Source organism: Pinus tabuliformis, chromosome 2_2 (assembly GCF_031772625.1).
Source record: "Pinus tabuliformis cultivar Carrire ecotype Pingquan chromosome 2_2, CPIR1, whole genome shotgun sequence".
NCBI lineage: Eukaryota > Viridiplantae > Streptophyta > Pinopsida > Pinales > Pinaceae > Pinus > Pinus tabuliformis.
In genome coordinates this window covers 55,082,378-55,098,869 of record NC_142300.1, presented here as the reverse complement: position 1 = coordinate 55,098,869, position 16,492 = coordinate 55,082,378, and the positions used below count along the sequence as shown (strand labels likewise).

Genomic DNA, 16,492 nt, shown 5'->3' with positions numbered 1-16,492 from the left:
TTGTATCGTGTGCATGATGGACATGCGATGTTGTGTGCATATGGTGTTGTGCACATGTTGTATATGTGGTGTTGTGCACATGTGGTGTTATGTATATGTTGTATATGTCGTGCTATGTACATATGGTATTGTGTGCATGATGTACATGTGGTGTTATGTATATATGGTGTTGTGTGCATGATTATACATGTGGTGTTGTGCGCATGTGGTGATGTGTACATGTTGTACATGTGGTGTTCTGTGCAGGTGGTGTTGTATACATGTGGTGTATGTGGCACTATGTACATGTGGTGTCGTGTACATGTTTTGCATGTGGTGTTGTATGCATGTATGTGGCACTATGTACATGTGGTGTCGTGTACATGTTGTGCATCTGGTGTTGTGTACACATTGTACAAGTGGTGCAATGTACGTGGCATTGTGTACACGTTGTGTAGGTAGTGGCATGTACATGTGATGTTGTCCACACATTGTGCAGGTGGTGTTGTGTACATGTTGTACATATGGTACTGGTGTACGTGTGGTATTGTGTGCATGTCGTACATGATGTGTTACGGGCTATGTATCTGTATTGAGTAGTTGTGGTATTGTGACATGTGTATTTGTTGTGTTGTACTTTGTGTAGTACATGTATTGTGTTGTGTTGTACGTCAGGTGTAGTTACATGTATTGTGTGGTGTTGTACATTGGGTATAGATGTATGTGTTGTGTTGTACATCGGGTGTGGGTGTATGTGTTTTTTTGTACACTGAGTCTAGTTGTATGTGTTATGATATACATTGTGTATGTGCACATGATTGAGGAAAAAAAAAATGCATTGAGTGTTGTTGGGTGTGGTAACTGATCCGGTGTGCATACGGAATGGACAAAGGATACAAGTAGAAGCTAGGAATTGATTAAAGGATAAGTATCAATGTTTTATTCTAGTTTTATTATGCATGTGATCTATGATTATGGTTTATGATGATTGCGTGTGATTCATGATTTTGATCTATGATAGTTGTGTTTCGAGCTAATCGGATGTGATATGTTTATACATAATGATTTGATCAAATATGCTAGTTTGACTTGTTGTGACAGGAAGTAAACATGATTGAAAGTGTACTTTATTGACGAGCTACCAATGAGGTATGGTGTGAATTTATTTCAATTTATTTTAAATCTAATGGAAGTTATGTGCTTGGTACAGGAAGCACAGAAATGTCTAAGTGGGCGGTTGAAATTGACTGTAAGGATTAGCAGCAACAACAAAAGGAATTCAAACAGACAGCAGTATGTTGGTAAATCACTTCAGGAGCAGAATCATTGTGGGACATTGGTGCCCAATAGTGTCCATTAATTTCCATGAGCATGTTATGACCAGTATGATGGTTTTGAGGAAGGTATATGTCTTGGTTGTTGACCTTCCGATGCGAGGAAGCCTTGCCAAGGGATCGATCACCTGGGATAGGGGATATCAGGTAACTTGGGAGGTGAGTGACTCACAGAAGGGGGTGACCGGATTGGCCGAGGGACTATGTAGCAAAGAAAGGAAGGTCGAGAAATACATTTGTTTTTGGTCGTTAGCATTGTTAGATGGAATCAGACGCACATTGAGAGCGTGCCCTGAAACAATGAGTTGGTAACTATTCACTAAGAGGACAAGTTGTAATGCCCCACTTAATCTTATCATGCAAATTTTATTAATCTTTACATTACCTGAAAATATTGAGAAATATTAGTGAATACCTTCATTTGGGAAACTATAAATTTATTTTCTAATATAAAATTCATTATTTCTATTATTCAAATTTCCAACTTGTCTTCTCAAATTGAACCTTGGGTAGGATATGGTCTCCTTCCATTATTCCAAATTTTATATATATTCATTTCACATTCCCCAATGTACTCTCACATTTACTTGGGAGAAGACATGGTCCTCTCCAAATAATTATCAATATATATATATATATTCATCTCACACTCCCCAATGTACTCTCACATTTATTTGGGACAAGACACGGTCCTCTCCAACTAATTATATATATATATATATATATATATATATATATTCATCTCACATTCCCAAATGTACTCTCACGTTTACTTGGAAGAAGACATGGTCCTCATCTCACATTCCCAAATGTACTCTCACATTTACTTGGGAAAAGACATGGTCATCTCCCATTAATTACCCAATTTTATATTCATATCACATTTCCAAATGTACTCTCAGATTTACTTGGGAGAAGAGAAGTCAACTATAAGGATGAAAGAGAAATTAATAACATTAATGAGAGGTGGTTGAAATGGAGAAGAGAAGAAGGGCATAAAAGGGGAAGGAGGAAGGGAGAAAAGGGGGATGTTGGGTCTGGCTTATGATTTTAGGTTGGCTATGATTTTGGAGACCTAAGGAACCTGTGGAGGTTTCTTGGGTTAGTTGAGAGGAGGAAAATATTGTTTATTTGGGTTTTGGACACACACATTACATCTGGTTGGATTTGGGCTTAGAGGGCTAAGGAACCTGTGAAGGTTTCCTGAGCTAGGAATTACTTCCTAGTTGGCTGGGAGGTAAATCCAGTTGGGTTAGTCAAGAGGAGTGTTTCAGCAGGAGCAGTAGCTCAAAGGCATCTCCACCAGCCACCGGTACAGGTATTCCTATGCATAGATTACTCATGTAAATTATTGAAATGAAATGTTCACTATAAGTTATAGGGATTAAAATGTAAATGGTAAAATTTTCATTGTTTAAAAGTCTTGTAAAAAATAAAATTATTGCCTCTTATTGCATTTAAATTCCAGATAAAATAGATCTGTTAGAAGACCCTAGAATAGGGTCTTACACAAATCGCGCAAAATTGTAGCATTGGACTTTGGATGCAGCTTTGAATTTGGCAGTGGATTCTGGGCTTCCTGGGAAGGAGGTGAATCCTGGTACTACTTTTGATGGTGGAGGTGTAAACCTCTAGACTCCCTTATTGCTGATACGAGTATCGTATCTTTTTATTTGTTGGTTGAGAAAATGTGCATATGTGTATGTGGTTGTTATTATAAATATTGTAATGAGCTATGTTATAAAGCTCCAGTAAACAGTATATTTGTCATGTTTCAGCAGTGGTCATTGTAAACACTACAATGAGTTGTGTTATAAAGCTCCATAGGCAATATGTTTTGCTTTTCAGCAGTCTTCCTAGTTGTAGGTGTAATTGAACAACGAGGACGATGTTCCCCCAAGGGGGAGGGTTCTGTAATAGCCCTGGTCAAAATTCCATGTAAAAGTTAATAAAAGAAAAAATAAGACCAGGGTCGTGGGACACGTATTCCAAGTTGAATGATGGGCAAACATCCTAGTGGGTGTTCATTTTGGTTATTATGGCTAAGGGAAAATGACAAAAGCTTTGGAAAGGCACGAGGCATTAATTGACATTTTATTTATGAAAATAATGGAAAATATGAAAAAAGGAATGCAAAAGGTCACAGGTTGCATGTTAGGAGAATGAAGGAAAATATTGGAAAATGAAGAAAATAGAGACTACATTAATAAAAAGGCTTCTATGGATCAGTTCATGGCTTTTGATCAGTTCAGTTTTGGAGTTCTCTCTCTACTCTCTCTCTCTCACACTCTTGGACACTCAATTTTTTCTTGGAGCACTTCAACATTAGATCAAGAAAGGCAAAGAAGGCAATGGGGAAGCAAAAGATTAAGGAAGACCAGAATCAAGCGGCTACAACAGGTTCACTAGCAGGTATCGATTTGCATGTGTGATTTCCTCGCTAAATGTGGCATGCATGGTTATGCATGTGTGTTCTTGGTTCTTTGTTCTCATGGGCATGGGTTTTGCCAAGTGTGGCAATGTTCTTTAGCGTTGACTTGCCATTTTCGAATAGCCATGGTGTGATGGATTCTCATGTTTTGGTTGAGCTGGATTTTTGTATGGATTTGAAACTAAGTGAGGTGGATCTCTAAAAGAAAAGAAGAGAAAAGAACACATGGCCTAGTGATCTATGAACCTGACTGAGGATCACAGTGAAGCCAATAGCCTAGTAACCCCTGAACTTGACTGAGGGTTGCGTAAAGCCAAGTATTGTGTGCCTCGATGGGCCTAGGAATCCTTATCAATGAATGGCGAGATATACGGTAAAGCCTAGAGGTGGTTGCCCTTGATCAGCCTAGAAATCCTTGTCAGTGAATGGCAGGATATACGATAAAACTTGGAGGGGGTGTCTCGATTATGGCCTAGTGATCCCTGGATCAGACTGTGGATTGTGGTAAAGCCTAGAGATTAGGCAACAGGGAAATTCCTCACAGTGTAGGTCGAGAAATCTGGTGGCATCCATGTTGGTTTATGGCCTAGTGATCCAGTGAGAATTGGGGTAATAAAGCTTGATTCTATTGATGAGGGTGAGCTGGTTTAACCTCGAGAAGCTCTGCTTGGTTCTTTTGGTTTGAGTCCCACATTCATGCTTGGAATATGGCACGAGGGTGATTGGATGAAGAGAGACTTGCCTCAGCGAATCTACGATCGGGTGGAACGTGGTAGTCCCATACCGGATTCGTTTTTGCATGCATTAATAAGAGTTATTTTCCTTGGTATTTTATGAGCAAATGTATCAGTCCATATGTGGCATTTATGGTTGTTGTATCCTCATCATTTCTATTGTTTATATGTTGGTTATGAATATGTTTTATGACAATGAAAATGTATGGTTCTCTTCATGTTTTGATTTGTAGATTGAGCAATGAATGTATGACCTAATAGATGATAATGCAGCTAATGTGATAAGGCATCAATGCTTCTTAGCGATTCTCAGATAAGGATAAGACCCCTATGCTCAAATATATTATTAAGACCTGTAGAATGCATATTTGTGAGATGTTTGACGAAATGTCTGTCATGGCTAGTAGGGGTCCATTCAAGTCTTTGTTCAAGAATTTGTGGTGGCATCATTGTCTCTATGTTTCTTTCATTTATGTAAATTCCATGAAGTTTTGGGCAGTGACTAGGTCCTAGCCCTGGAATTTAGCCTTAAATCTCGCAATCTCTGGCATAGCACTGGCAGAAAAACGCTACAGTCCCACTCAAGTAGGCTCATGGGAGCGACTGGGACTCTCAATCACTTGGAGGGCTTGGCAAGAGAGCGACTAGGGCTCTAGGTCCTTGAATTGTTGAGTTTCCTCAGGGGTTGATCACCTGGAAAGGTGGGGTAGCTCCTGAAGGTTTTGTAGGATGTGTGGATGGTCAGTTTGGTTGTGTTTTGTCAGTTCCACTTCCTTAAGGTGACCTAGGAGGTTGAATCAGATCATAGTAGTCTCTCATCACATGTTTACCCCGGTGACTTGGGTAGATGTGGGAGGAGGGTGTTACAAACACCTTAAAGACCTCTCCTATTAGTGCATCAGCATGGCCATGCATTCAAGTTTTATCATCGTGAACAAAGGTCAAGTTACACAAAGTACATTGCACAAAGAAGCTTCATCTTTAACTTCCCTCAAAACTTGTTCAAAGTTCCATAGTTTCCAAAGAAAGGGATCATCTGCGTGCCTCGATAATAACAAGGCTCAAGTGAGTTACATAAGACAACAAAGGTGATTAAACAAGTTGTGCACCTTATAGTTGTTGCCTCAAACTTTAGAGTATCAAATTCTAAATTATTCAAACTAGCAGTGACTAGAAGGACATCTTGAGCATATACATTGAAGTCCTTTAAACCAGTCAGCCCCCACCCTTAGGGGATCCACTGGTTCAAAGTGGTAGAACCATTAGCACATCCTCTCCAAATGAAGCTCTATAATGGCAAATGTTGCACCCAAACTTTCCTTTTTCCCATTCCCAAATACTTCAATATTCAATTTTGCCACAAATATAGAATTTCATTTAATAGCCAACTAAGATCATCATATATTTCCTTCACTAATGTTGCACAATGCATTGTGATTCAAATGTAATTTGGCCTTACAGCTCCCCCAGCTCCAGCTTACAGTTTTTCAGAGATTTTGTAGATTAATTTCATCATTTAGATTTGCAAATGAATTCCTGAATTTTCTAAACAGTTACTTTCGATTTTGGCTTAACATGTGAGCACTTTTAGTTTCAAATGTCCAACATGTCTATAGTTGGTCTTTCCACATTTCAAAGCATATGGTGTTGAGCCACATATGCTTCAAAACAAAACATTCTTTTACTAGGGTAATATAGTGTTAAAGCTGGCTTATTGCTTAGGTTAAAAGCACAACGTGCCCTTACATTATATATGGTTTTTAGTATTTTAATCTGTGGTGTTATTACAGCGCATTCCACATGCTGGTGTATCTTGATTCTTGACTTGTCTCTATGTTGATGGTCAACTTTATGGGCACAAACAGGCCATCATTGAATGATTAATCATTGTATACATAGACATCAAGGCAGATCATGTATCATATTATTATATTATTATAGAAGTTAGATTACAGATATTTTTATCAGCTCCTTTACAATCAGATACATTGGTCTCATATGCATGGGTTTGATGTCTTGCATTGTTGATTTAAGGCAGTAGTATGGTTGCTCACAAATCTATTTGTGTTTTTCTTATATTAATTTTAATTTTTGTGCTTAAGCTATTGTATGTTTATTAATGACCCCTAAATATATTCTAGTAAGGGTATACCAGATAATCACAACAATAAGATCTTTATCAGCACCTTTACAATCAACTATATTGGTGTCTTGTACATTGGTTTGATTCCCTGCGTTATTGATTTAAAGCAGTAGTATGGTGGTTGTTCACAAATCTATGTTTGTCTTTTGTCTTTATATTTTTTTATTTATTGATTATTCTTAAGTTATTTTATGTGTGATAAGATGTGTTAATGACCCCAACGGCTACTAGTAAGGGTATACAAACTGACCACAGCAATCAATGACTATCCAAAATGTCTGGATAAAAACATGTTGGATAATTAATATCTAAGATCATTTAAAAAGTATAAGATCAATTTTTTCTTCCACAAAAAAATAGTAATTTCCATTCAAATGAAAGAATGGAAATCACATTCTTTATATGCACTTGGCATGGATGCACAAGTAGATGAAAGTAAGATTATTATCTTTTTTCCTGTGTACAGTGAAGACTGGAGACAAAAAATATGGATGAATTCTCACCAAACTGACCTCAAAAACACAAAAACTTGTTTCATTTTTTGACTGAAAGAAAAAGTCATATGACAATCTGTCATAATTTACATTTAAGTACTTGCAACATGATAAAACCTCAGATAACATTGGAGTTTCACTGAGTCGATACTATTTTGAGATTCTCCCAGCACACACCTGTTGCACCTCCTTAGACAGTGCATCAGCCAAACTGTTGTGTCCACGATAGACATGAGTGAAATAAATAGTCTGAAACATGAGAATAACCTCCTTAAGCTGCCCAACCAGATCCTCCAACAAAACAGTGTAGTTGCATCTCTCCATTCAACCAGTTTATAACCAAGGAGTTGTCCCCAAATACCTGTAAAGCCAATTTTAAGAGAATAGGCAACGTCATCAGTACCTACTCCTAAGCCTGTCCTGAATTTGATAAAATGCTACTCAGAGAAAAACAAAATGGTAGCAGCACTGCTATGATTATTTTGTCCTTGTCTTGCCCCATCAAAGAAACCCCATGTTCATGATTTATCAATGTAAATATCACCAATCTGCCTAGGACATCTTACCTCAGTAATCATTTTGCATCCTTGAAAAAGACCATAAAACTAATTGTAAATCTGAAAATTGGATATATTTCAGAATCAAGGCTTCTGTCATTTTAGTTGTGTTGAGCTTTCTCTTCTGGATCCATCATATTGATCATTTTTGTGCCTATGTTTCGAACCAGCAAGTGCAGTTCAACTTTAGGACATTTGTTTACCTTCACAATCAATGCATTTCAAGATAAACAGATACCCCATAGTACGAGGCATGGGATTGATCTGTACTCTTTTAACTCCTTTTTTTAAACCAGATTTTAAGACATTTTTCTATTGTTTCACCCCTGCAGAGATTTTCAACTCCAGTAAGTCCGTTCAATATCTTTCCAAATATGTTGTGTATACAAGCATTTAATAACTAAACATGGAATCGTTTCAACCTCATCCATCCATAACAAGCAAATACTAGGGCCCTATCTTCCTCTTTTTCATAAATGTTCCCAAGTGAGAACTTTATCCCACATGCTAAGCAGAGGAAAAAATTTGTCTTCAGAGGGGCCTTTATTTTCCAGATTTTCATGTAATTTTATTCTTTGAACATAATATGTCTTCTTCATCTATGATTCTGACATGGAATCTTTTCAATTTGTTCACATACAACTGCCAACTAGCTACCCATTTCTCTTTAAGGTTGATTGTCTGTGACAATTTCCATCCCTGTTGTCAAACACGTATTGCAGCAGTATCCACAATCTGATGCAAAGAGAAAATCCCTTTCTCGTGGAGGATATTAATCAATAAAGGATTTAGTTTTCATTGTTCCCCGCAACCCTTTATAGGATCTACTCCAATCCTTGCATTCTTACCATTACCAACCTTCCATGAAAGAAAATTTCCAATGACAGGAAAAGCCAATACCTTAGTTTTAAAGTAATTTGAAATTATCTGTATATGTTTTCAGGGTTCCTTATCCGATCTAATAAAGATGCAGAAGCAATGTAATTCTGAAGAATTATGGACTTGCGCAGGGTCTCTTGTAATGTCGCTGACCACCTAGGAAGCTTGTGACAGAGTCTGCTATTAATGTGGTTTCCATAGGCTAAAGCAGGGAAATATTTAATAAAGGGGACTTAAATTGCCTAAAGAAAACATTATAAAGTCTAAAAGGAGAAAGTGAGATATTCCCTAGGCAAGTGCAAAGTCACTTTAAATTTATAAACTGAAATATCATAAAGTGACTTTATAAAAAGATTAATTTAATAAAACAAAGGCAAAAAGGTGACCCTGAGTTTATAAAAGAAGGAAAATGAGGAGACTCTCCTCATTCATGCATTTGGAGTTTTGGAGAAAAGAGCTCTTCGAGAGTTTTCTTGAGGAGAAACTTAGGGTTTTGGAACCCTAGCCACCATAGCTGACTTCGGTGTTGAAACTAGACACCCTAGTTGGATTTGAGAGTGAAATCACACAGATTTCACCACTGAGCTTCAATGGAGAACAAGATTTGCAAGAAAAATTGAGGTAGCTAGGGTGAGTATTTTCTATCTTATTCTTTCAGGTTGAAGAAGACCCATCAGATGCATCGAACTCCTAGCCATGAGGAAATTGATTTGCTGAAGAAATGAGTAATAAAGGGGCTGGGACGTATTCCATACAGTGGCTGATTCCAAGACCGAGTCTATTAGTCTTTCATTGGCAGATTTGGATAGGAAATTCAACCCAACTCTCTGCAGATGAATCTGGTTGAGTTCCTCTAATTTTCTTAGTCGAATCCCTTGACAAGAAGGGGTTTATCTTTATACTTCTCCTGGGACAAGTTCTGGCTAAAGTAGCACAAGTTTCCTTCTGTTTCAACTGAGTCGTGCTTCCTTCATTGGCCTGGACGAGTTCAGTTAGTGAATGGAACAATTTGCTATGGATATGTGAATGAATCCCATGTTGTGTGATTTGCTGAGTTGTTAGGCTGGAGGTGGACATGTTCTTCACTCAGAAACTGGGCCATTAGAGTACACGCACAAGAAGATTGGTTACAAGACTGAAGGCAGCATTGGAAGGTGACATTCCAGTCTTACAAAAAATGACAAATCCTTGGTTCTTGGAGCATTCTGACTGTTGTTCACAGTGAAATAAACTTTGATATATGTATACAAGTTGCTGGGAGCCATTAGAGTACACGCACAAGCAGATTGGTTACAAGACTGAAGGCAGCGTTGAAAGGTGACATTCCAGTCTACTAAAAAGGACAAATCCTTGGTTTCTGGAGCATTCTGACTGTTGTTCACAGTGAAATAAACTTTGATATATGTATACAAGTTGCTGAGCAGCTGAAGCACTCCTTCCAATCATCTATTGTACCCAAGTTCCTCTAAACTATTTAACTTCCAATATGTTTGTACAGTGAATATAATGGGTCTGTTCTAGTTGATGTTTATTTTGATGAAAAACATATATCAGCTGTGTGTGATTTCCTGGGACATTAAATATATCAGTTGAATGCTTGGGAGGTCTTGTTTTGGTTACATACTGCTCACTGTGTATATTTTCTGAAGTGTGATACCTAGAGAACACCTACAGCAGAGTGTAAACTAACTGTTTGAAGAAATACCTCACTGAAACTCAAACTAAAAACTCAGAAATTTTAAAGAAAAACCAGAAGTTTGTAAAGAGGGAATTATACAGTGGCATCAGAGCATGCTCCTGGACAGCTGTGTTGTCTGAGGGAAGCCTAACAGTGGTTACATGACAGAAGAAAATCCTTATACAGGGATCACATATAGAAAGAGACACACCTACAGAGAACCAACTCCCCTTACAGAAGAAGATATCCCTGATACGGAGAGTGAAAAGACACCAAAAAAGGGGAAGGAGATAGAGGAAACACCTGAGATTGAAGGGCCAGATATGGGAGACAAGGAGGAATAGGCCTTTAATAGCTTGCTCAGGGCTATAAATGACTTGGCTAAAGGCCAAAAAGAAATGGTAGACTTGATGAAAGGGATGACAAATACAAGGGCCTCCACTGGGAAGGAGCCATTGAATGGAGAAGGGTCCAACAGTGTTGAGGGCAGTCATGCTCATACCCATTTGCAGAGCCATTCACACACTGCTAGTAAAATTCCTAGACCCAATATGCCTCAGTTTGTACAAGAGACAGCAGAGGACTTAACAGAGCAGGCTAATTTTGGAATCCCTTATGCCGATTATATCGAACAGTACCAAGCATTGGGACGGGTTTGCTGCTATGAATTTTACTGATTTATGCCACCTTCAGTTGAAAAGCAGGCCTAAACCCTATGAGAGGTTCCCAAGGCAAAATCAAGAGCTACAGAAAACATTGGGGAAGGTGACCATGCCCTGCTTTGATGGGTCATCCAAATGTTCAGCGTGATCATGGGTACAGAAGTTGGACACTTATTGTCAGCTGCACCAGATGACATAGGAGGAAGCTATCAAACTGGCCCCTTACACTTGGATGGTGAGGCCCATGAGTGGTGGTACCATGGGTTGGTGATTATGGGCCATAGCAACATCACCTCATACACAAAGTTCACTTAGAGACTTATTGAGCGATTTGACAGGAAGAATCTGAAGCTTCATTTTAGAGAGTTGGCATAGCTCAAGTAGACAAGTCATCTGGAGGCTTATATTGCAGAGTTTCAGAGGCTGGCAGACATGGTTACGGAAATCTCAGAGGCCATATTGGTGACGCTTTTTATAGAGGGATTGGCAGAACCTCTATGTGGATGAGTCAAGGGCTTTGAACCCACCACTCTTCGTGCAGCTATCAACAACACCAAGGACTTACAAGATGTCGCTTCCAAGAATAAATTCACTCCTAAACCTTCCTTCCCTCAAAAGGGCAAAGAAGTCAAGCCCTTTCAGAAGGAGTGGATTGGGAAACCGAAGATGGATGAGGAGACCCGGAAAGAGCTAAGGAAGAAGAAACTTTGTTTCAGCTGTCAAGAGCAATGGGCATCGAGGCACAAGTGTGCTAGCAAGGACAAAGTGGGCAAGGCTCACTATATTGAGGTATATTTGGAGAGTGATAGTGATGATGGGGATGAGGAGCCAGTACAAGGACAAATGCACCAGACAGTTGGGGGCAAGTCTTCACATGCAGAGGGAAAAGCTCCTATTATTGCCTCTATGTCAGGATTTCCTAGATATCACACCTTCAAAGTCAGAGGCGTTATAGCAGAGCACAAGGTGACAGTGTTGATTGATAATGGGGCTTCCCACAATTTAATAGATGCGGAGATGGTCGAGCAGACAGGGATTCTTACTCAGGAGTTCGATGGATTTACAGTTTCCATTCCCAGGAAACATCAAATGGATTGTAACCAGTGTTGATAATATTAGTATCGGAAAAATATCTGCGAGGATCCTAAAAACATATTTTCGGCAATATCGACGAAAATGTCAGCAAAATATCGGAAAATATCGACAAACATAAAAAATGCATAATATATTCATATTTTTCATATTTTTAAACATATAAAGCAATAACAACATGAAATAAACACATTGGCACATAAATATAAAAAAAAACCACTGATATATATGATGTAGTGGATGTAAAATAAAAATGACACATCAAAGGCGATACCAAATCCTGTTGATCCCCGATAATTGTCCAATCAAGGACTCAAATGAGGAGAACCAATACAAAATAACATCACATAAATAAAAGTATCTCATCATCATGAGTTATATGTAGCAAAACAAATAAAACTAGCAGCTAGCTATCTGAGATCAGTGCCCTCTCCCCCTTTTACAGGAAAACATGATGGGTTGTTTGTCAAGCCCGCCCCTAGCAATAGAAGGCCCTGACCCTACACTTGATGTCAAATAATGATTGTTTGTGAAAATTTTATCACTACAACAACTGATTTATTTTTCCTACTTATTCCACAATAAGTTATTTATGAAATTACTTCAATAAACATTAAAATAAATATTGTTGCAGATATCACACTATAATACAAAAACAAACATATGCACAAGAATCAACACATTGACACATTTATTTTGGACAACAGTCCCCGGAAAAACCTAATGTGGGAAAACCGGTGCAGCAAGGGAGGTTTTTATTATTCAGCAATTCTTCAATACAACAGGGTGCCAAACTGGCTTACCCACAGAGAGAAAAATTCTCCAGCACTTCTCCCAATCCCAGCGTCAGCGCTGGACCTCTCTGTGTCAGCCACGCAGGCCCAGTTAATCACTGTGCGGTCTCCTGCTGCCTCTGCGTCAGCCTGAAATGCCTTGCATATGCCTCTCCTACCTCTGTGTTGATCTCTAGTGGCTGATCTCGTCTCTCTGTTCCATACTTGCTGCCTCCTGACAGCTCAACAGACAACTAGTTCAATTTCTCAGCTAACCCCACTCCAGAAATTGAACTGACTGGTCTCCCTCAGTGTATCCTCCAAGTGACCCTCAAGCCTCCTCTTATACTTTACTCATTGACACATCAACGGCTGAGATTAAGTCCCTAATCAACGGCTAAGATTAACTCTGGCTTGATCCATGACTTTTGGACCCTTCTAACACAGTTTTATATTAATTCACATTAATATTTTATTTTCCCTAAGTTTAGACTTAGGGAGTCTATTAAAAATATTATTTATTTTAATATCTTCCAAACTGTTTAAAATCTGCCCAAACCATTTCTGGGTATTGGAGATCTCATGTGCTTTAGCATTTCCACCAATTTTTGTGGTTAGAGCACATCCAATGCTACCCCAAATCAACACTCCCTCTTAGCGAGGACTGTGCTCTAGTAATACTCCTCACTAAGTATCACCCTTATCATCCGGCATCGGTCCTTGTGCTGATGCTAAGCCTCCCTGCGCAACATCCTCTACACTGCTGCATCCTGTACTCTGCCCATGGCTCTGCTATTGCCACTGTTGCATTTGTAAGACAACTCCCTTTGCATCCGTGCTGCTACTGGTCCTTTCTCCCAACACTGCATCCGCACTGCAACTCCCTCTGCATCCTTGTTGTTATCACTGCCATTTCTGCTACTGAAACGGGTTCTTTACCATCCCCATATTTTCCCTGAAGTAGTCAAACTTTGTCCTTCCAATGGCCTTGGTGAGGATGTCCACCACCTGTTCGCCTGTAGGAGTGTAGCTCAACTGTACAGCTCCTCGTTGGACACAGTGCCTGACAAAGTGACACCGGATATCAATATGCTTCGACCTATCATGAAACACTGGATTCTCAGAGAGCTTGATGCAACTCTGATTATCGCACATGATCCTGGTCGCCTCCATATTCCTTTTGAATAGGTTCACAAGCAGTTTTCTAAGCCATATGGCCTCACACGAAGTTGTGCTTTCCGCCATATATTTTGCCTCAGATGAGCTCAGAGCCATGGACTTTTGTTTCCTACTGCACTAGGAGGTCATTCTTGATCCAATGTTGAAACAATACCCAGAGGTACTTTTCTGATCCACTGAACTTCCTGCCCAATCTGCATCAGTAAATCCACTCAATCTGATATCCTTACTCCTAGTGTACAAGAGTCCATAATCGACTGTTCCCTGTAAATACCTGAGAACATGTTTGGTTGTTGCCTAGTGTGCCCTCTTCGGTTCCACCATGAACTGACTAAGGGTGTTGACAGCGTAGCAAATGTTTGGCCTGGTATTGACCAAATACATCAGGGACCCTATGAGCTGCCTGTATAGGGTGGGATCGACATCCTTGTCTTTTGATGCATCAATCTTCTTCCAATTGGTGATCATTGGCATAGCCATTGGTCTACAGTCCTCCATCCCCTGCCCAAGGAAGATTTCTCCCTTCTGCTGCCAAACTTCCAACCCTAGGAAGTAGTGCATTCGTCCCAAATCCTTCATATCAAATTTTGTGGCTAGATTCTTCTTACAGTCCCCAATGAGTCTGGATGATCCTGTCAGAAAGAGATCATCCACATACAATACTAAGATTAGCGGCTCGTTCTCTACAACCAAATAGTAGAGATTCGGATCCGCGTCACTCTTGACAAACCCCATCTTCTGCAAGTAGCCATCTATTCGACCATACCATGCTCTTGGTGCCTGTTTCAACCCATACAAGGCTTTCTTCAATCTGCATACATGAGACTTCTTCTCATGAGTTTCAAAGCCCTTTGGTTGTTCAATGTATACCTCCTCTTCTATTACCCCATTTAGAAATGTCGTTTTGACATCCATCTGATGGATCTCCCATCCCATCTGGGCTGCAAGAGATATCACGGTCCTAATAGATGTATACCTGGCTACCGGGGCGAAGGTCTCCTCATAGTCAATCCCTTCTTTTTGAGCATACCCCTTAGCCACAAACCTGGCCTTGTATTTCTCAACACTGTCGTCTGCAGCATATTTGATCTTGTAGATCCATCTTGAACCTACCACTGATCTGTCTTGAGGCCTTGGCACCACCTCCCAGACATTGTTTACCATTATGGAGTTGTATTCCTCTACCATCGCATCTAGCCAAACCTGATGTTGAGCTGCCTCCTTGAAACTGGCAGGCTCTCCATCCTGAGCTACTAATGCCTGATATCTATCTGGCTGTTTTCGCTCCCTCTTATTGTTTCTTGGCGCACCGATGAAGTCCTCTGCATCTCGCAGAATCTGACAAAGTTCCCTGCTAGTTCTTCCTCTGCCAGCAGGTGCTTCTGTTTTCTCCTCTTCATCCTGAGAATCTTCCTGTCCTGAGGAAGAATTCTTTACTTTTGTTGGTTGAAGAGGCTTAACCAATGGCTCCTCTTTCGACTGCTCCTCAGAAGGCATCTCGCGAGATCTTCTGAAAGCCCTGTCCTCCATGAACTTTACATCTCGTCGTACTACTACCTTCCTGCTCCCTGGAAGATAGATTTTGTATGCCTTAGCGTTCTCGCTATATCCCACCAGATATCCCTTTTCCGCAGTCTGATCCAGCTTCTTCTTCTTTTCTTCGGGTATGTGGCAATATGCTATACTCCCAAATATCCTAAAATGACTGACTTTAGGTGTCTTCCCTGTGAAGACTTTCTTTGGAGTAATCTTGCCCACTGCCCGATGAGGAGTCTTGTTCTGAACATAGACTGTTGTGTTGCATGCTTCTGCCCACAGGAATTTTGGCATATCCTGATCATACATCATGGCCCTAGCTGCTTCTACAATAGTCCTGTTCTTTCTTTCTGCTACCCCATTCTGCTCTGGATTGTAGGGAGTTGTCCACTCTCTTCTGATGCCATCCTTAGCACAAATATCAATGAAGTCCTTATTGACATATTCTCCACCATTATCTGAGTTGAAAACTTTTATTTTCTTCCCAATCAGATTCTCCACCAGAGCCTTGAACTCCTTAAATCGACAGAAAACCTCATCCTTGGTTTTCAAAAAATAAATCCAAGTTTTCCTTGAGTGGTCATCAATGAAGGTAAGGAAATACTCAACACCACTAAGAGCTTTGACGGACATAGGTCCGCAGATATCTGAGTGTATCAATCCTAGTACACTCTTGGCTCTCTGTTTGCTCCTAGGAAACGTTGCCTTGGCATACTTTCTTAGAGCACATCCCCTGCATACATCATCTCGTTCTGTACTCAAATCCGGAACTCCTGTTACAGTGCTCCTGAGAATTCTCAAAGTTCCATGGTGCAAGTGACCCATTCCTCTATGCCATAGTTCGTTCAAGTCCTTGTCTCCATGACTGCCTATTAGTGCCATCGGTGGTTCTAGTTGTAATCTATAGATTCTATACCACCGATTACTTTTGATCCTGATCTGCACTTTCTTTTTCCAGCTTGGGTGTTTGACGTATACCTTCTCCTTGATGAAGTAGACGTCATAGCCCTTGCCTTGTAGT

General features: G+C 39.9%; 1 protein-coding gene across 4 annotated transcripts in view; it reads right to left on the bottom strand.

Moving 5' to 3' along the window:
• Window positions 1-7,136: 7,136 nt before the first annotated feature.
• LOC149191458 (protein BCCIP homolog) overlaps window positions 7,137-16,492 on the bottom strand; it is a 219,306-nt gene continuing 209,950 nt past the window's right edge. For 3 of the 4 annotated variants that reach the window (XM_089404278.1, XM_089404276.1, XM_089404279.1), the window contains exon 9: window positions 7,137-7,476. The gene's annotated coding sequence lies outside the window, so the exon portion shown is untranslated. Of the gene's footprint in view, window positions 7,477-12,304; window positions 12,484-16,492 lie in introns of those variants that run through there. The other variant, XM_089404277.1, reaches the window with a different exon arrangement.